Source organism: Callithrix jacchus, chromosome 13 (genome assembly GCF_049354715.1).
Source record: "Callithrix jacchus isolate 240 chromosome 13, calJac240_pri, whole genome shotgun sequence".
Lineage (NCBI taxonomy): Eukaryota > Metazoa > Chordata > Mammalia > Primates > Cebidae > Callithrix > Callithrix jacchus.
Window position 1 is genome coordinate 51,110,108 of NC_133514.1, and position 22,152 is coordinate 51,132,259.

General features: G+C 42.4%; 1 long non-coding RNA gene across 1 annotated transcript; it reads left to right on the forward strand.

Annotated features, from left to right (window-relative positions):
• Positions 1-627: 627 nt before the first annotated feature.
• LOC118146833 (uncharacterized) lies at positions 628-20,864 on the forward strand. The gene is made up of 3 exons (XR_004732882.3): positions 628-5,171; positions 9,902-9,994; positions 18,393-20,864. It is a non-coding gene; the product is annotated as an uncharacterized LOC118146833 (long non-coding RNA).
• The last annotated feature ends 1,288 nt before the right edge of the window (positions 20,865-22,152 follow it).

A 22,152-nucleotide genomic window follows, 5' to 3' on the forward strand; every position in this document is an offset into this window, starting at 1 on the left:
AACCACATTGAGATACCATCTCACGCCAGTTAGAATGGCGATCATTAAAAAATCTGGAGACAACAGATGCTGGAGAGGATGTGGAGAAAAAGGAACAGTTTTACACTGTTGGTGGGAGTGTAAATTAGTCCAACCATTGTGGAAGACAGTGTGGCGATTCCTCAAGTCCTTAGAAATAGAAATTCCATTTGACCTAGCAATCCCATTACTGGGTATATACCCAAAGGACTAGAAATCATACTACTATAAGGACACATGCACACGAATGTTTATTGCAGCACTGTTTACAATAGCAAAGACCTGGAATCAACCCAAATGCCCATTGATGATAGACTGGATTGGGAAAATGTGGCACATATGCACCATGGAATATTATGCAGCAATCAGAAATGATGAGTTTGTGTCGTTTGTAGGGACATGGATGAATCTGGAGAACATCATTCTCAGCAAACTGACACAAGAACAGAAAATGAAACACCGCATATTCTCACTCATAGGCGGGTGATGAAAAAAGAGAATACATGGACACAGAGAGGGGAGTACTAAACACTGGGGTCTATTTGGGGGAAAAGGGGAGGGCCAGTGGGAGGGGGAGGTGGGGAGGGATAGCCTGCGGAGAAACGCCAAATGTGGGCGAAGGGGTGAAAGCAAACAAAACACACTGCCATGTGTGTACCTATGCAACTGTATTGCATGCTCTGCACATGTACCTCAAAACCTAAAATGCAATAAAAAAATAAGAATAATAGAAAAAAAATAGGTGCTAAAGAAAATTCAGAAGGAAAGTGGGTTACCAGACCACAGAGATGTTTTCCAAACCTCTCTCTCATCTACGTCAAGGTACCTACTGGGGGCTTCAAGCCATCTGTGATGCAGTCCTCAGAGTTTACGGGTGCATAGGAAAGTATACCTTGGCCAAAAAGTTTACAGATGGTTGCTTAGTATGTAAAAAAAAACAAAAACAAAAACAAAAACCTAAAAACAAACTATAAAAGGATTACCCCTTGGGGAAGTAATCCAGGCGTAAGGCCATTCCAAAATATCCAAACTGATTACACTGAGATGCCTCCAATTGGTCATCTAAAGTATTCATTAGTAATAGTAGATCACCTTACTTATTGAGTAAAAGCTAGTCCCTTTTCAGGTACAACTACTAATAATGTGTTCAAGTCATTAGTTGAAAATATCATACCTAGGTTTGGATTAATAGAAAACATTGATTTAGAAAATGGGACTCATTTTACTTATATGTCTTTAAAAAAATTAGTCCAGGTACTGGACATAACACGGGAATATCATACTCCCTGGCACCTACCTTCATTAGGAAGAGTGGAAAGAATTAACCAAACTAAAAAGTCCCCTAACCAAATTAGTCTTAGAGTCTTGGTTGCCATGGACCAAATGCCTTCCCATTGCCCTGTTGATAATCCAAACTGCTCCTCAGAGAGGTGTTGGCTTATCCCCTTATGAAATGTTGTAGAAGTTTCCCTATTTGCACTCCACTTCTGACATTCCCAAGTTCAAAACAAAAGATCAGTTTCTCAGGAATTATATACTTGGTTTATCTTCCACTTTCTCTTCCCTCAGAACTAAAAGTCTTTCAGCACAGGCATCACGTACATCAACATCAGCCTGGGGATCACATCCTCATCAAAAGCTGTAAGGAGGAAAAGCTTAAACTGGCCTGAGAAGGATCTTACCTAGTGCTCCTGACTACTGGAACTGCAGTCCAGTTAGCTGAAAAATAATGGCTCCAGAGTCATGGGCCATAGTCCCCAGGGAAAACCCCACCAAACTAAAGCTACAAAAAGTTTAACCCTCTTTCATCTACTCTATTACTCCTTCTTTCCTTGTTCTATTGCAATTCACCTCATTGTTAATGTAACCAAGTCAATTTCATGTCAAACTATTACATTTAATGCTTGCCTTTTTATACCCTGTGGAGACTTGTAAAGTCAAAGATGGCTTTCCACTTCAGAAAAGTACTCTGTCCTTCCTGGCTCTCCTCAGACTGGACATTAGTGAATCAGGATCATTTAGTCTGGGGAGATTTTGATGAAGACCCCAGGGTCAACTGGGAGTCTTGCCCTCCTGAGGCAGAACTTCTTTGCTGTACTTGGTCCGACATTCTGTGGACCACTAAAGAGCAATCTCCCCACCTCCCACTATCCCTCCCCTAGCCTCCCACACCCCCAACAGACTCCAATGTGTGATGTTCCCCTCCCTGTGTCCATGTGTTCTCATTGTTCAGCACCCGCCTGTGAGTGAGAACATGCAGTGTTTGGTTTTCTGTTCTTGGATCAGTTTGCTGAGAGTGATGGTTTCCAGATTCATCCATGTCCCTGCAAAGGACACGAACTCATCCTTTTTTATGGCTGCATAGTATTCCACAGTGTATATGTGCCACAGTTTCTTTATCGAGTGTATCATCGTTGGGCATTTGGGTTGGTTCCAGGTCTTTGCTATTGTAAACAGTGCCACAATGAACATATGTGTGCATGTGTCTTTATAATCGAATGATTTATAATCCTTTAGGTATATTTCCAGTAATGGGATTGCTGGGTCAAATAGTATTTCTATTTCTAGATCCTTGAGGAATCACCACACTGTCTCCCACAAGGGGTGAGCTGATTTACACACCCACCAACAGTGTAAAGGCATTCGTATTTCTCCACATTCTCTCCAGCATCTGTTGTCTCCTGATTTTTAAATGATCGCCATTCTAACTGGTGTGAGGTGTTACCTCAACATGGTTTTGATTTGCATTTTTCTAATGATCCGTGATGATGAGCATTTTTTCATATGTTTGTTGGCAACATAAATGTCTTCTTTTGAAAAGTATCTGTTCATATCCTTCACCCACTTTTGATGGGTTTGTTTGTTTTTTTCTTGTAAATTTGTTTTATTTCTTTGTAGATTCTGGATATTAGTCCTTTTGCCAGATGGGTAGATTGCAAAAATTTTTTCCCATTCTGTTGGTTGCTGGTTCACTCTAACCATTGTTTCTCTTGCTGTACAGAAGCTCTTAAGTTTAATTATATCCCATTTGTCTCTTTTGGCTTTTGTTGCCATTGCTTTTGGTGTTTTAGTCATGAAATCTTTGCCTATGCCTATGTCCTGAATGATATTGCCTAGGTTTTCTTCTAGCATTTTAATGGTGTTAGGTCTTATATTTAAGTCTTTAATCCATCTGGAGTTAATTTTTGTATAAGGTGTCAGGAAGGGGTCCAGTTTCTGCTTTCTGCACATGGCTAGCCAGTTTTTGCAACACCATTTATTAAACAGGGAATCCTTTCCCCATTGCTTGTTTTTGTCAGGTTTGTCAAAGATCAGGTGGTTGTAGATATGTGGGGTTACCTCCAAGGCTTCTGTTTTGTTCCATTGGTCTATATCTCTGTTTTGGTACCAGTACCATGCTGTTTTGATTACTGTAGCCTTGTAGTATAGTTTGAAGCCCAGTGGTGTGATGTCTCCTGCTTTGTTCTTTTTGCTTAGAATTGACTTGGCTATACAGGCTCTCTTTTGGTTCCATATGAAGTTTAAGGTGTTTTTTCCCAGTTCTGTGAAGGAGGTCTATGGTAGCTTGATGGCACTAGCATTGAATCTGTAAATTACTTTGGACAGCATGGTCATTTTCATGATACTGGTTCTTCCTAACCATGAGCACGGAATGTTTCTCCATCTCTTTGTGCCCTCTCTTATTTCGTTGAGCAGTGGTTTGTAGTTCTCTTTGAAGAGGTCCTTTACATCCTTTGTTTGTTGTATTCCTAGGTATTTGATTCTCTTTTTGGCTGTTGTGAATGGGACTTTGCTCATGATATGGCTCTCCTTCTATTATTATAGTATAGGAATGTTTGTGACTTTTGCACATTGATTTTGTATCCTAAGACTTTGCTGAAGTTGTTTATCATCTTAAGGAGATTTTCTGCTGAGACGATGGGATCTTCTAAATATGCAATCATGTCATCTGCAAATAGAGACAGTTTGATTTCCTCTTTTCCTAGTTGAATACCCTTTATTTCTTTTTCTTGCCTGATGGCTCTTGCTAGGTTTTAGCTTTCTTACATTGCTGTATCACTTGCACCTGTCCATGTGGTTTTTATATTTCAACGTTTTGTTATATGTCTCATCTGGTGTTATTCTCTCTCACTGTTTCTATCTTTGTGGGTTTTTACCTTTAAAAATGTTATCTGTGTGGAAGTGGAGAGATATGTGTATGCTTCAACATATTCAGGTTGGAAGTCTTCTCTTTCCTTATTATTCCTGAGGTCTTTCTGATTTATGTACTGGATTGATCCCTGAACAATTTGTCAGACAGATATTGGAGTTGAATGATAATTTTCCACAAAATGATGCCACTCACTCCATGTTCCTTTCAACAACACTAACACTCATCTAGTATGTGCTAGATATTGGGCTAAACCATTTAAACCCATCACAACCTTACAGGGTAGAACTATTATGCTTATTGCACACATGAGGAAAATAAAGCTTAGAGAGTGTCAACAGTATACTCAGTGTCATACAGCTCACAAGTGGAGGAAACTTGATTTGAACCAGGGAACTTAGCTCTAGATCTCAGTCCATGCGGGATGCAGCTCTCCAATTCTCCAAAAGGCTAACATTAGTGATATTGAATCCTGATGAGAAACAAAAATTAGGGCAAAGTATAAAACTTCCAAATTTTTGGCTCTTGTCACCTTTGCTATGGATAGGTTTTCTTTTTCAGAAGTCAAAATACTTTGTGCTGGCACAATGGCTGTCCTGTCAATAAAGATCTTTTGAAATGAGCTATAGAGCTTCCAGTTTTGATAATGGTGGCCCGGAATTTGGAATGATGCTGCCGATGAAGAAGACTAAAACTACCATACAAAATATCTGCTTGAAGAAATTATATTGTTTATAAGACAGAAAAAACATTAGCCCAATCCACACAGCAATTGAAAGGTTCAGAGCAGCCTAAACTGAGAGATCCTGAGCTCACAGACTCCTTGCTTTATTCTTGTTTTAGATAGCAACTCGTGTCTTCAGAATACATCAGCATCCTGTTGTTAAGGACATAGAAAAGAAAAAGATGGGAAGGCTTGTCTCCCTCATCTGTCACATGAGTTCTCTGTTCCGTGCTTTGGCTACATGGTGTTGGCTACTGAAGAGACCGTCTGCACCTATATGTGAGTTGTGAGTAACAGATGCAATACAAAAGTTCTTGGTCAAGAAGCACAAAGAAACCTTAACTTTGACCCTTGTGTAAAGGGGGTTGTCTGGGAGGGGATCTGGAGCCATGCTGAGAAGATGATGTAGTTTTGGCGTAGACTATGAAGACTTTTGTGTCTGAACTAGGTAAGGGCTGTGGCTTTTCCTGAAGTTCCCAGCAGGAGGACTCCATCTACGATATGAAATCGTCTGAGTACCTATCAGGCAGAGGCATCTTTATCTTTCTTCAGTGATTTCAGGCTATAGCTGCTAGGCAGATTGTTCCTGCACCAGCCCAGAGTTTCAGTGTGCTTACATCTCCTTTTTTTTTTGAAGATATTAGTGTTCTCTCCTCTCTCTTTGTGCTCTCTCTTTGCTCCTGAAGGTTAATTTCAGCATGTTCAAATGTTTTGTTACATCAGTAAAAATGCAGCAGCTGGAGAACCACTAGGGAGAGAGTTGTAATTCTAAAAATTCTTGATCTGAGAAAACAATCCATAAATCTCCTACTCAAGGGTCTCCTATTTAACCATATGACTAAAGGAAAGAAAATGAAATCCCTTTACTAGGCTTTGAGGCCGTCTATTTCTCAGCCCAGTAAGAATCCAGCTTCCCATGTTACCTCATTCAACAAACCAGACCTACAGAGTTCGCAGCACAAACTTCTGATAAATTATCCAATGGAATATTAATATAAAGTTATGACCCTTGACACTCCCCACCCCTACACTTCATTGAAGGTACTCTGTTTTCTTGCTGATTTAACTTGACTTTCCATGTTTTTACTAAACTTATCAAGTTCTTTACTGGCATATGGCTAGGCTTTAAAAGTTCACAAATGCAGACTAATTAGGTAAAAACGTGCTTGCTAAATTGACACGTTTGCACCCTAAGAGCAGGCAGGCTCCTAGATCACCAAGTGGGGGCTCTTGACCATTCTAGGTTTAGGAGCACCCCGAAGCACTGGTGGAAGAAAAGGAAGCTCTGGTCCTTCCTTGAAGACCCTTCTCACTGATGTATTTAAGAGCTCTTGTAGGCATAGCAAGTTTGGGGGTCCTGAGATTTTTTATCAAGGCTGAAAGTGGTGGCTGATTCCTGTAATCCCAGCACTTTGGAAGGCCAAAATGAGAGGATTACCCCAGGAGTTCAAGACCAGCCTGGGCAACATGGTGAAACCTTGTTTCTACAAACAATAAAACAAATTAGCCTGTGTGGTGGCACGCACCTGTAGTCCCAGCTACTCAGGAGGCTGAGGATAGAGGATTGCTTGAACCCAGACGTCAAGGCAGCAGTGAGCATCATCGCACCACTGCACTCTAGTCTGGGTGACAGAGCAAGACTCTGACTCAAATAAAATAAGGTCTCTTCTAGTAAAAAAGTGAACCCCAAAAAGCAGAGAAGCCAGGAAAAAACAAGGTATGACCAGGTGCAGTTAGGAGACACTGAAGAAAGACTGCCTGGAAAATGCAAACACAGCCCACAGTTTTATGATAAAGCAAGTAAATGAGAATTCCTTGAGTAGAGGGCAGGGAAAAGACACCAGAGAATAGGTTTGAGCAGTCCTAGAAAAGGCATTAACTTGGTTCACATCTCAGCAGCAGAGGTGAAAATGTGAGGTTGTCTTAATTAGAAATGTGGTCATATGACTGGGCGTGGTGGTTCACACCTGTAATCCCAGTTGAGAGGTCGAGGCAGGCGGATCACCTGAGGTCAGGAGTTTGAGACCAGCCTGGGCAACATAGTGAAACCCCATCTCTACTAAAAATACAAAAAAAAAAAAAATTAGCCAGCATGGTGGTGGGCACCTGTAATCCCAACTACTCAGGAGGCTGAGGATGGAGAATTGCTGGCACCCAGGAGGTGGAGCTTGCAGTGAACTGAGATTGAGCTATTGCACTCCAGCCTGAGCATAAGAGTGAAACCACATGTAAAAAAAAAAAAAAAAAAAAAAAAGAAATGTGTTCATATTAGGATAGCTGCCTCCCTGCCTGCTTCTTTTCATGTGTCATGGTCTTTTGGCTTTGCCATGAATACCACTCCCCCACTAAGGCTCCCATGGGCTGGCTCTTCTGCCTGAAATGTTCTTTCCCATATTCTTTGCACTGCTTGGTTCCTTGTCAAAAATAAAAGACAAGTAGATATGAGAGTGTTATTGGGGCAGACTAAACTCTGCCAGGAAGAAGCCAGGTGGCTGGTGAGATTTCTCTGAGCTCTCACCCTACTGCCAAGGAGCCATGATCTTGCACTATTCACTGGCACAGGCCCCAAATGCCTGCATTCCTGTTTCTTTGGACCCTTTCCTGCATCCAGCCTGGAAGTGTGTTTCTTGTAACATCTTCTGTACAGATTGTAATGGCGAAAATTACTCCAAGTCTGCACTGCACCATGGTCTGTCTTTGGAGAAGACTTGAGAAGTTGAAGAGAAATGAAGAAAATTTAAAAATATCTGCCTGGCTCAAGTTCCAGCACAAAGATAGCCTGTGGCTCTGCTCTGCAAGAGCGGTTTCATTATCAACTGGGAACATCTTTATGCAGTTGAAACTTTTGATTCTCATTAATTTTCCTGAGATGAACAGGCAATTATAAATAGGCATGTTTACTGTAGCAAAATGTTATTTATTTCATGTTGGTGCCTTTCTTTCTTTTCTTTTCCTTTCTCTTCCTTCCTTCCTTCCTTCCTTCCTTCCTTCCTTCCTTCCTTCCTTCCTCTCTCTCTCCTTCCTCTCTCTTTCTTTCTCTCTCTCTCTCTCTCTTTTTCTTCCTTTCTTTCTTTTTTTGAGATGGAGTCTCACTCTAAAGCCCAGGCTGGAGTGCAGGGGTGCAGTCTTAGCTCACTGCAATCTCTGCCTCCTGGGTTCAAGTGATTTTCCTGCCTCAGCCTCCCAAGTCACTGGTTATTACAGGCACTTGCCAGCATGTCTGGCTAATTTTTGTATTTTTAGTAGAGACGGGGTTTCGCTCTTTGGCCAGGCTGGTCTCAAACTTCTCACCTCAAGTGATCCACCTGCCTCAGCCTCCCAAAGTGCTGAGATTACAGGTGTGAGCCACCGTGCCCCTCCTGGTGGCTTAGTTTTCTCCAACAAATGTGTGCCTACCAGGTGATAGGCTCTTCTGTTTGGGCAAGAGGTCCTCCAGATGGCCCATCACTTCCACATGGGGCAAAGCACATCTTTATCCAAGTTCATCCAGGTGGCTTCAGTCAAATACTTCATACAAGATGGTTGTAGAGAAATCTGTTGTGATTAGAAAAACAAGAGGAGTTCATCAGACACTTGCTAGGTGAGGGAGCCCTCATCAAAGGATTCAGTAGCTTGAACATGAGTTTTTTTTTGAAGTGACTTTGACATAGGGTGATTTTAGGTGGAAGGTAGTAGATAGGGGTTGGCAGAAATTGGTTAGAGTTTAGAAACTAGGGAACTTACTGGTTTGATATGTGAAGCAAGTCAATGACTGAAACTGATTGTATTTTTCTAGAGCAAAGTCTGAATCAGATATTGCTAAAGCAGATGGAACTTCAATGATCTGTGTTGTAAAATGTAGTTTCTGTATAGTTCATGTGTTTTTCAAGTTATGGATTCTGTGCAGTTTGTTTTGCATGTTATGGATCAAAAAAGCCCCACTCCTCAGCCCTATCTTTTAGTTACACTTAAACCAAGATTGCAGGATGACTACCTTCTCAGGGCAGTGATTGTTCTAGATCTACACAGCTGGTCACAGTATCTGTAGCTATGTGGGAGGTCACTTGAGTTTCAACCAACTTTATAATGGTTTGTAGCATCTGTCAAATGGTCAGTTGCTGGATCATTTGGTGAGACAGTGGCTGAGTAACAGAATTTTAGACCTAGGGGATTACACATCCGAACACTGCAAAGCATGCAAAGTCTAAGACGTAGACCAAAAATAAAATTGTAAGTCCCACAGCCAATTGAATGGACTCCAACTCTCAGCCAAGGGGATTCCAAAATAAGCCTGAAAAACTAGTACAGGCCATGATGAGAAGTGGGGGTAGGACAGGCCTGGTTATACCTTCTCTGCTTTGGAATTCAGGCACAACTGACCAGCATTAATGCTAATAAAGATCTTAAGACTGATGAAAGTGACTCTTTGCAGCAACATGATACCGAATTCCAACCTGACTTGTACATAGCAGCACGTGACAGATAGCAGCATGCCTTGAAAAAAATTGAAGTATTTTACCCCAAAACATATTTCTTTGATGTCTTTTGAAATGGCCCTGCCCTGCAAAGCTGTCTCTTGTGAAAAAAATCTACATTCTATAGAGAATCCCCTTCCCTTTCCAGGTATTTTCCTGATCCAGGAGAGATTTAACTAGAGTCTGGCACCTTTTGATGGTGATAACAAACATTTGCCATCTAATCTCTCTGAAGCCTGCTACCTGGAGGCTTCATCCACGTAACAAGAACCTTGACTTCCACAGCCCCTCTTAACTACAGACATTTCTTTCTGAAGCAGAGCTTATGAAGAGCTTAACTCTTTCTTTTTCTTTCTTCTTCTTCTTTTTTTTTTTTTTTGAGATGGAGGAGTTTCACTCTTGTTGTTCAGGCTGGAGTTAAGTGGCAGGATCTAGGCTCACTGCAATCTCCGCCTCCTGGGTTCAAGTGATTCTCCTGCCTTAGTCTCCCAAGTAGCTGGGATTACAGGCACATGCCACCACACCTGGGTAATTTTTTGTATTTTTTTTTTGTAGAGACAGCGTTTCATCATGTTGGCCAGGCTGGTCTCAAACTTCCGATCTCAGGTGATCCACCTGCCTCAGCCTCCCAAAGTGCTGGGATTACAGGTATGAGCCACCATGCCCGGCCAACTCTTTCAAAAAGTTGCCAGTTGGAAATCTTTAGTTCTACCTGTAAATGACCCATAAGTCTCCCTCCTCATCCCCTACTCCAGCCCCCAAACTTCAAGATGTCCTGCCTTTTCAGACCAAACCAATGCACATCTTACGTGTTGATTGATGTCTGCCTAAAATATATGACTTTTGTCTGAACTTCTGTCTTCCTAAAATTATAAAATTGAGCTGTAGCCCCAGCACCTTGGACACATATTCCCAGGACCTCTTGACAGCCTGCCTCCGGCCAGGATCACTCATATTTCGCTTAGAATAAATCTCTTTAAAAATATTTACAGAGTTTTACTCTTTTCATCAACAACGAGGAAGGATCATGATCAGCGTGTGTAGCTCATTTCTAGGCTAGGAGCCAAGAACAGCCAAATAAACCAGGGAACATATCCCATCCTTGATCTGTAGAGCCTGTAGCAGTGGACATAGGAACATCAACTAAATTACCTAATTTTATAATTTCTTCATATGCTTTTCAGATCCTTATGGGAATATTAAAGGTTCTGGAAAAGTTTGTGGGATTAAGGACAACATTCTTCCTGTAAGATGGCACATGAATTGTCTTGAATATTGTGAGACCAGGGCTGCCCTTTTTCAAACCAGTGTTGGTCAATCTCATGAAATTCCCTGATGAAGAGATCTATACCCTTAGGGGCATTGTCTAGTCCCCTGTAGGTCTTAGAAAAATAATGTGTGCATTGTTTTACACTTTCCAAGCCTACTTTAAAGTTTGACAGGAGGAGGTGTGTGGAAATAAAAAAGCCTAGAATGAGAGTCAAGTTCAGAAATTCAGAATCAGTTTTCCTCTTCATGAATTAAGTTGTTTAAAAGGGTATGATCTATTCCTAAGAGCATAAATCAATGTGCCAAAATGGGCCTTGAGTGATATTAAGGGCATCCTAAAAGTAGATGTCGGTTTACCAAGGAAGCAAGTCCCTGTCCAGTCTGTAGGCATAGCCAAGAGGTTTGTGCTGAAAATCACACCAGCATGGGGAATACCTACGTGCTCCTATGTGGTCATCTGGTATGTCACACAATTTTAACTTGAGCATGGTGTTGCACCAGGCAATGCCATTTAACCCTTTTCCTGTTTAGAAAAAATAAGTGCACCTTGTTACCAGCACTCATTTCATTTTACGTAAACACGCTCTGAGGCTGAAGCAAATCTGACTGATTTTCAATGTGAAAAATAAAATATAAAAACTGTTCTTGGAGTTATTTCTAAACATAACTAACATCAGAATCACCCGAATTATCTACTTGGAAAAACTCAGATTCATCAAGTGAATCTTTGGCCAACAAATGTTGGAGAATGATGTAAACATAATGCATAGGAATGCTGTTTTCTGGGATTTGACATTTTCAGCTATTGAGAATTACTCTATTTTGTAAATGGAAATACCACTACTAAAAACAGAATGCTATAAGTAGAACGATGGCTTTTGTTTCCAAAGTCAATATACTAGAGCAATGTGAAAACAATAATAAATATACTTTGTGACAAAGTTATCTGGGGGTAAATGCTGCAGCTGCAGGCACTGCCAGTGAGTATTCTTAGGCAAATGGGAAAAGGGTTAAAGAAGAAAGAGCCTCAGATACGCCCACGGTGAGAGAGAAGGACCTTCTGCTTAAGGCATAGATCTTAAGTATAGCTCTTCTGAGGGGAAAAGACACTTTACCTCCAAATAGATTTTTTTGACGTATTTTGAAATGACAGCTGCAGGACCAGCAGACTGATGTGGCTTTTCAAAGCTGTTTTTTTTTTTTTTTTTTTTTTTGTGGGGGTCTGGAATTTCTATTTGTAGAGAATCTCCATTAATGTAGCCAGGCCTTCCCTTTCTAGGTCTCTCCAGGGCCAGGAGAGATTAACTGAGAGTCTGACACCTTTAAAGGTCTGAAAACAGACATTTTCCATTTATTTTCTCTGAGGACTACTACCTGTGAGGCTTCATCTACATAAAAGACCACTTTTGTTAACCAAGCCTCTTCCTTTCTCCCACCCTTAACGTGTTTCGGCACTAAAACCTGGTTTTGGGTTTTTTGACTGTGTGCCCACATTCTTTCTGTAATCTCAAGATGGCCTAGAAGCTTCTGTACTTCACTGGTGGGTTGGGTCTTCGTTCTCAAGGCTACCATGTATACACATTAAATAAATTTGTAGGCCTTTTCTCTTATTAATCAATCTGCCTCTGGTCAGTGATTTTTTTTCAGCAAACCTTTGGGGTCCAAGGGCATTGGCAGCGCTCATGCCACTTCCTTGTAGGGTTTATAAAAATGAGGCATCTTCTGCTTGTACCTCCATTTCTTAGTTCCTGTTTTATTTCTATGAGTTTGGCGTAGAAGTCTCTCTCGCAGTTGTGGTGTGAGATGGGGTTTGGGCTTTGGGCTAACTGGTCTGCTGTGCTCTTTGCCACCTGAAACGTTACATAGTGGCTGAGTCCAATTATGTAGGAAACAGACTGATTCCTTTAAATAACTAAAGGGTACTGGTGTGGCACCCAGAGGAAAATCGGTGTCAATTAAAAAGTGGCTACTGCCCAAATGAAAGTGAGTCCAAAACCAACGGATGGCTCAGTGGTATTGTTAATGGTGGAGGGTGTCCAGGTTCTTGGTGTCTTGAACAAAGAATCAGACAAAATACACAAACAAAGTGAGGAGGGAATGAAGAGTTTTATTGAAATTGAAAGTACACTCCACATTGTGGGAGCGGGCCTGAGCATAGGGGCTCAAGGCCCTGTTACAGAATTTTTGGGAGTTCAAATACCTGCTAGAGGATTCCATTGGTTAGCTGAGGTACACCTTATGTAAATGAAGAGGAAGAAGTAAAGTTATAGAGTCATTTATGGCATATGCCCTATGGAGAAGATTCCACTGGTTACTTGGGGTAGACCCTATGTAAATGGAGAGGACACAGTCGTTGACAGCGTATGTCCTATGGAGAGGATATTTCCCGTTTACAGCTGAAGTGTGAATTGGTCTTATGCTCCCTGCCTCCAGACCCTATTTTCTCGCCTCAGTATGTTTTAGATAAATCAAGTGAGTTATAGCCAAGCATTGTACTTACAGTACGAAAAGACTAGAGGTATAAATCACAGCATTAAGGATAGAGGCCTAAGTCCTGTAGTGAAGAGACTTTTTTAGCAGTGGTGAATCTGTATGACTCTGCAGCAACTCCTTGTGTCCTCAGAAGAAATAATTCAACTGAGGGGCATAAGGCAGAGGGAGAGAGCATAGAGTAGGAATGAAAGTTTATTTAAAAGTTTTAGAGCAAGAATGAAAGGAAGTAAAGTACACTTGGAAGAGGGCCAAGTGGGCAACTTGAGAGAGTCAAGTGTGTGGTTGACCTCTGACTTGGGGTTTTATTTATTTATTTGCTTATATTTTTTGAGATGGAGTCTTACTACGTGGCCCAGGCTGGAGTGCAGTGGCATGATCTCAGCTCACTGCAAACTCTGCCTCCTGGGTCCAAGTGAGTCTCCTGCCTCAGCCTCCAAAGTAGCTGGGATTACAGGTGTGTGCCACCATGCCCAGCTAGGTTTTGCAGTTTTAGTAGAGACAGGGTTTCATCGTGTCAGCCAGGCTAGTCTTGAACTCCTGAACTCAGATGATCTTTCTGCCTCCCAAAGTGCTGGGATTACAGGTATAAATCACTATGCCTGGCCTGACTTGGGGTTTTATACATTGTCCTGATTCCAGGGTCTTGAGTCTCTTCTCCTGTGATTCTTCCCTTGGGGTGCACTGTCCGCATGTACAGTGGCCCACCAGCACCTGGGAGGGGCCACATGCACCGTGTGTTTACTGAAATTGCGTGCATGCTCATGTGAGGCATTTTTCCCTTACCAGTCGAGAGTTCCTGCAGGATGGTCACATCTCAGTTAAACTTCACCATTTTGCTTTTAGAGCACATGCTTGAGCCCATTTTCCCAACTACTAAAATCTTATCGAGAAGCTGCTAATCAGCAGTTTCAGGTGTTTTCTATCTATTAGGAGATTGCCATTTCCTGGTGCCAACTGCAACCAATCATTTCTTTAGAGACACCTATCACCTGATGGTCACCTGACATTCCAGATGCCGGGCCGTCTCCCGCCCTGATTACGTCTGCTTAACTACCTACTCTAACATTTCCCCCATTCAAGAGCCCCAGGCCCAAATTCTTTGGGAATATGAATGAAGGTCAGTCTTCTGTAACTGCTTCCTGCTGACAGAGGGGCAGTGGTGGTTGTTTTCTGGGTCTTGGCCTCTTGCTAACTGTCAGGGCAGGATGGCTCCATGGGTTGGTAAAAACAGTATCCAGACAGGGCCAAGGGAGACAGGGCAGGGTTTCACCTCTCTCACATCCCACTAATGGGCAGTCTAGGTTCCTCGGTAGAAGGGTGACTCTTGAATATTGAGAGGACGGTATCCCTCATTGAGGATCATCTGGAGCTTGATGCCTGAAGGCGATAGGAGACAAACCAGGTTATTGGTTTTAGAAAACATGAACCAGAAAGGAGAAAAAGTAGGAGACTAACAAGTGGGCCTCAAAAGGGAAGAACCCAGGAGAACCATTTCCATGTTCCTTTCCAATTTAACCAACCCTGAGAGGCTTGTTCCCAGAAATTGAAGGCTTGATTTAGAAGTTGTCTGATGTCATCTTGTACTTTTCCTGATTAACCCCAAAGGGACATTTTTCATCTAAGGCTAAACAAATTCCTCCCTGTGCTGCTGTTAATATATCTAGTCCTCAGTGATTTCGGGAGACTATGGCTGCTAAAGAATCAATGAATCGATTTGTTCTTGCAACGTTATTAAGGTTTTAGCCATGGCATCAATATTGTTGGCTATTTCTTTTGAGATTTGGGTATAGGTTAAGGAGGCTTTTGTGATTCCAGCAATTTTGGTTCCTATACTGGCTATAATGCCAAGTCCCACAAAAAGGGAAATTAAATAAATAGCTTTTAAATTAATATTTGTCCTCTAGAATTCTCCTGCAAGTTAAAGATAATATGGACTGTGGAATTTTTAAGTGGTAGGATTTTTCAAAACTTCTCAATGACAATTTTGGTGAAATTGGGTTCTCTAATGTTGAAGATGTAGACTGGATTTATTTTGATAGGCTGATGGTGAGTGTATAAAATCCATCTGGAGATGTCCAAGGAGGTCTTCAGAGTGGTGCCTCATCCATATTCTACTGTTACAAGTTTTCAGAGGATCATGTTGGTGACAAATGAGTTATGTACCAGGTACTCACTCCACAAGTTTAGTAGTCTCCCTACCAGAGTTAGGTACACCTTACTCTAGTGGGTAATTTTACATATACTATTTTCAAGGATCCCTTTTTGAAGTTCTATGGCACCACCAGAGGGCTAATATAAGAGTGGGAGAGATTACACTATGCAATGTAGAGCCGGATTATTATTGATATCTTTTTGTATGACTCTGGAACCAATATTTGATATCATACAGTAGTCTGTGAACCTGCCAAAGAATTTGCTTGTGTGTCATGTCAGCAGGCCTGGCTGTAGGGAGGGCTGCCCAGAGCATCTCCTTTCACCTGCAAATACACTCCATTGTGTGTTTCTACCTTTACAATGGCATCTCCTTTAGGGAGCCCTGTGGTATTTTGGAGTTCCTCAATTTGGTCATCATTTTTAATTGGGCTTCCCGTTGATCTCACTAGTTCCAGAGCTCCCTGCAAATCATGTTTCCCTGTAAGTGTGCCTGTGGTTAGTGTACACATCAATCCTGTTATCCTGAGCCACGCCGACAGGCTTTATTTAGTGCACTGAGCTCCACCATTTGGATTGCTTTTTCCTCTGGTAAGAGGCGACACTCTAGAGTTGTGACATGTTATGAAATGCCATTTCTGAGGACCGTGACAAATTGATACCCTCATTGGTTTCTTAGAACCGAAAATCCAATTTCATATGTGATCTCTCAACAAATGATATTTGTTCTAGATTTTCTATGAGAGTCTGTAACAAATTTATCTAAGGCCTGGAGAGATCTCAAGAAGACATTGGCAACTGTAAGATTTCCCTTCTGCTGGTAGAAGCATAGCAAGTTTCCAGGCATGATGAGAACTCACATGAGGTGCTTCTGCTTGCTGAAAGTGATGAATTTTCCCCATAAGTGCAAGGATTATCCACAGCACGAGGGACAACTATGCTCCAAGGCGATCCTAGGTCTCCGTGTTACTTGGCTGATACTGCCACTGCTCTGAAACCAGGCAGAAATGCTTTCCCGTTAGGAAAAAGTTGTACTAAGCTATTGATCTCTACCACGCCCATAAGGCTGAGTCACAGCCCCAAGGGCTTGTCCAGTATGTTTGTGTACAAACAACTGGATACATTATAATAATTAGGTAGATTCCTTATAGGGAGTTGTTAAAGAGCTAATTTTAAATCTCAAAATGCCCACTCATGATTAGGTTTCCAGTGGAAGGGCCCTGATTCTATGGGCTTAGTGAAGTTGTATAGACATGTGGTAGTTTGAGAAAAAATAAGAACCCACTGAAGCAACTGATTGAGATCTTGATTAAGGATTTATGACAAGCAATAAAAGGCTTCTGTGAAATCCTGAGGCACAATTTGCAATTATATTGTTGGCCTTCCAAGGAAGAAAATAAAGAGAAATTGGCTCTTCTAATTTAGAGGAATCCTGGAGAAAGCAAATATCCATACAGGGAAGTACAATTGTGAAATAAGAGAAATTAGTTGGTACCTAAGCTAGGACGATACTGGGGTTTGGTATCACAGGTGACGCTATTTTAGAACTGTGGTATGCTGGGTAACTGATATCATTATCTGTTGGATGTTATAACTCCAAAGAAAGGAGTGCAACAAGGACTGCTGCAAAGATGATTAGGTTTTTACCCATTTGATCTTTCTCTATGCTCTTCTGTCTTCCTGTAAGTTTCAGTTGAAAGGGTTCTGTAAGGGTTTGGGTTGTAATGGCCCTGACTCTAGTATTCTGCCAGTCAGTGGAACTCTTCACTCTTGGGAATCTAGATCCTCATAGAATTATTCAATCTTTGTTTGATTTAAATATAAGGACATTAGTAGACACAAATAACTATGATTTGTGTCTTCAGGTTTCAGGCTTAGGCATGGAGAGTTTGGGGATCACTGAAGATGCCCATCACCTGGGCATCCCGCAGGGAGAGGCTGTACAAAAGTGGGGGGAACCAGACATTTATTTCTCTCCTGTGTGGCTGGCCTTCCTTCCTTCCTTCCTTCCTTCCTTCCTTCCTTCCTTCCTTCCTTCCTTCCTTCCTTCCTTCCTTCCTTCCTTCCTTCCCTCCCTCCCTCCCTCTCTCTTTCTGTCCTTCCCTCACTCCCTCCCTCCCTCTCTCTTTCTGTCCTTCCCTCACTCCCTCTCTCTTTTTGAGACAGGGTCCCACTCTGTTGCCCAGGCTGGGGTACAGTGGTATGATCTTGGCTCATTGCAGCCTCCACCTCCTGGGCTCAAGTGATCCTCCTACCTTAGTCTTCTGAGTAGCTGGGTAAGGGCATGCACCACCATGTTTGGCTATTTTTTTTTTGAAGAGATAGAAACTTGCTATGGAGATAGAAACTTGCTATGTTACCCAGGCTGGTCTGAAATTCCTGAGCTCAAGTGATCTGCCTGCTTTGGTCTCCCGAAGTGCTGGGATTACAGGCATGAGTGACTGCACCCAGCAAACATCATATTGTTAAATCAAATTTAGCCTAAAGTTGACTCCTTACGTATTTTAAGTTTGGCCTAAAGGTTTCCCTGTACGTAGTGAACTGTAATGTAAATGGAGTTGTAAGCAGACTGCAGCCTCTTCTTGTGCCAATCACTGAGTTTTGGCCAAAGGTGGCCAACTGTTCAAACTATGTTCAAAGAAGGCAAACAGCACCCTGTAACCAATCCAGCTGTTTCTGCACCTCACTTTCATTTTCTGTACCTCACTTTCCTTTTTCTCTTCATAAATCGTCTTCCACCAGATGGCTGAGCTGGAGTCTCAGAGCCTACTCTGGAGTCGTTCTTTGCTCAATTAGACTTTGTTAAACTCAGTTCAGCTAAGGTTTTTTCTTGTAACAGTATTTTTCTACTTCAGTTTCTTATCTTTCACATCCAATAGTTTTTTCCAGTGGCATTTTGCTGGCAGTAACTGCAAGGGTCCTTGTCTGGGACGTTTTCCTACTGTGGGGTTAAGCAATTGTTTCTACATATTAGGGCATACAACTGTTTAATTTGAGACTTTAGAGGTTATTTTGAGCTGTGGCTTATTTTTAATCTTTTATACTGTCAAAACATTCTTTCAGAGCTGTAGTTGAATTTCAAAGGGGTCATTTCTTGTCCTCAAGTTTAATCTAATGAAATCTCTGATTTCAGGTTTGAAGCAACTGACAAAGAGAAGTGGCCAAGCTGTGGTCCATCCGGCGTCAGTCTATGCCTGAACACATGCATAGCTTACCAACCTCCAACGGCTTCACCAGCCCTCTGCTTGCAAGGCTGAAGACCTCAGGCAGTCTTTACAAGTTGGTTGTCTTGTAACACCCATGAGAAAGCTGGTCCTATCTCGGCAACCCTGTTGAGCCCGTTAGCTGTTCCGCAGAACCACTGCCCTTGATATCCTCTACAGTGAAGCTTTCCATCGAGGCTTTTGCATCTTAAAGCCCTGCCAGCTTGTAGGCTACTTGATGCATCTGTCAAAAGGCAACAGCCTTCCTGAGCTACTCTTGGTGGACTATTATCTTTTTTAGACTTAGGAAAGTCTTTGTGCTTCTTAACTTTGGCCTAGCCCAGGGATTAAGGACTACTCTTAAGGACTCCCTGTCAGCTTGTTTAGCTTTGGGCTGATTCAGATGGACCAGCGAGACAGTGAAGGGTTGGAAGGGCTGACAGAGCTGAAGGCAGAGGACCAGTGTGGAAGAGAGACGGCGGCGTGGGCAAATAAAACCACGAAGGCTTGGTGTCTGTCTCCTCAAGGAATTTGTTAGAGATACAACTTTGGGATCCTCATTTCTTTCTGAAGCCTCCTTATATCACATTGTGCTAACCAGCAGCTGTCAGAGATCCTGGGCCCCTTTGGTTCTATAGTGCCTCTTAAGCAGATTCAAAATTTTTCTCAAGTGGCCACAGAAGTTCTAAATTATTCACTGTGAAATTATGTTATTCCTAAAGATGACACAAGACTCAGGACTATTATGAGAAATGTGTCACGAGCCAGTGTCCCACCCACCAGGGGTCGACATCAACTTCAAATCACTCCCCTGATAAACAAGCCATCTGAGTGTCACAGATGTTGATTCTTTACCTGTACCCCAGGCTCCTCGGTGGAGATGATTTAGCCCTTCCTGTCTGTAACCTGGCAGTCGGCGACTCAGGGCAGAATTCCAGGGAGCAGATCTCTCCGAGAGCAAAAGCCTCAGGCAGGAGACCAGGTGGAGACACAGGGCGGTAAAGCTTTCACAGGTGACTGCCTGCATTTGTCTCAGGAAGGGTCCTGGTCTAATGAGAATGTTTGCTCCTCATTCCTCAGGAGCAGATAGAGACTTGTTGGACTCGTGTCTGCCTGTCATTCTAGGAATTTCTGTTATAAACAAACGTCATCTACGATGTGCACAGGGAGACAGGGACATTAATAAAATAAAAGCAAACCAAAAACTTTGGCATATTTTCACCAAGGGATACAAACATAAACTTGATCAAATTAACAATATTCAAGAGGCTAAAACAGGTCCCCACACAGGGCCAAAATCCTGGGATGCAAAATAAACTCAATGAGGAAAGTGAATACAGTGGGCGTGGAGTGGGGCTGGGGAGGCTTCCTCACCGTGGCGGGCCACACCTCCTGTCAGGGACTCCAGGCCCCTCTGCACTGTTAGGAACCAGCTTTTACTACTTCTTACTCTGGGGCATTTCTCCTAGCTGGTTTCAGTGCTCATGGTGGGGGCATGTGGTTGCACTGTCCTAGAGAAAAATAACCATCCATTCGTTCATGCATTCTTCATAGGGAGAATGCTGTGTGCTATGCGTGGGGGATGCCATGAAGCAAGCGGCTCTTAGTCATCAGCCTGCAACCTAACCACCGGGACAGCTACAACCTGGATTCTGTAGGTCTGGGGTTAGGGCTGAGAAATATTGATTCTAGCAATCTCCCAGGCGACTTTTGCTCCAGGTCTGGGGTCCACACTTTGAGAATCACTGTAATGGAGAATAAAATACTCCACAGAGATGATAGGTCAGGGCTGGTGAGGAGAGCTGCTCTTCACACCCATTCGGTTGTTCAGGCTTCCACCGGTAGGCTCTGTCCACTTCAGGAGGCCCCGGGAAAGTTTATCTGGTGCCAGTTCTGTAATGAGTCAGGGATGGAAGCATGTGGTTATTAGAGCAGTGCATCTAACTCCAGTGATGTCTTCATATCCTACATTACGGCAGGCCCTTGCTCTCATCCTTCCCCCACCCCAGCAGCCTCCTAAGGGGCCCTTCCCCTAAATCCAGCCCCCTCCTCTGGCATTTCCTCAAAGGTAGCATACAGTAAGTCTTCGTGTTGCATACACTGTCTGCACTCCCAAGCTGGTATTTCTCACTTTTATCTCTAGGAGGTGAAAGGTCAGTTTTGGCATCATGCGGTCCCAAGCGTGAATCCTGACTTTCCTTCACTGGCTGCATGATTTTGAGAAAACCAACTGTTTACATTCCCTTCTGAATAATGAGAATAATCACACCTACCTCATAAAGCTGTTGTGAGAATTAAATAAAATAATGCCTAATGGTTCAACAAAGTTACTTACATTCTGCTTTTTTTTTTTTAAAAAGAGATGTGATTATGTAATTTTGAATGGCAAATGGTATATATGTATATTTTTATGGCAAAAAACGCCACCTCCATTCTGGATCAACACAAATTTTTCTGAAGTCAGATTTATGTTTCTCATAAAACCAAAATTAAAAATTCATCATATAATATAAAGAGAGAAATAATGCTTTCAGGCATGCATGTGGCTTTCATTTCATTTCACTTCTCCATCGGAAACCTATGACACAGCATCTTTGGTGGATCTAATTTAAAGGCGGAGATCCCGAGGCTGGAGGAAGATATTCGAGGAATGTCTCTACATAGCGTTCTGTCTGGATCTGTCATTCCAAGATTCTTGTCTCTAATGCCATGAGATGTTAAAAATCTTCCCATGGGACACTGTGGTGCCTTGGGAAGTTCTGAGAATTGGCAGATGGTTCCTGGAAGGGATGATTTGGGTTCTCTCTGGCTTTTGGCTTGTTGGTGGACCACGGGCTCCAGCCAGCCCTTATACTTCCTCCCTGCCCCTCCAGCATGCTTGATGGTCCTGCCAGGAGGTTCTACCAGGGCTCTTCCTGATATCTTATTGTTTTCTGGTGTGTCTACTTTCACACACCCTATAACCACATCCTCCAAAACACGCCATAAAGGAAGAGCTTCCTCCCTTCTCTCTCCTTTTGATCCTAGAATCAGAAACAGGCCTTTGATATTAATCCCCATTAGAGAGATTAAGACATAAAAGGAATATGACACCAAGAGGAGAAGGTGGTAAGAACGTTTCAGCAGCTCCCCTGGCTGGCTGGCTGATGCCCTTGGCAGCTCTTCTGTCTGCTTCCCACCTCCCCTCTTCCTCTTTAACTTCCAACAGGTTTTGCTAATATTAAACCCAGGAAGACTCAATGGGTGACTCATCACTGAAAATGGCCTCTTCAAAGGAACAGTTATTTCTAGAGGGATTTTAAAAATATTGCCAGGTGCCTGACAGGTGTGTGTGCTATTCGTGTTGGAGAGAGCTAACCTTTTTTGACCTTAGAGGGGTAAAATTAGATACTTTCTTTCATCAGTTTTGCTCTAAAAAAAGAAAAATCCTTACTATTTCTAGAAGCAGCTGAGCAACACTGGCAGTGATTAAGATGACAGACTCAGGAGTTTGACAGAAGCAGCTTTAAATCCTGTCTTTTTGCCAACTTATTCAACCTTTGTAAGCTTGAGATGCGGCATCAAATCATATGAGCATTCCAGTGCTCCTATAGAAGAGGCTTTGGGGGGACAGAAGTGAAAGAAAAAGATGCGGTGACACTGGAAATACTGAACTGCTTCTCAACCTGAGGGAGAAACTGTTCAGTGTTT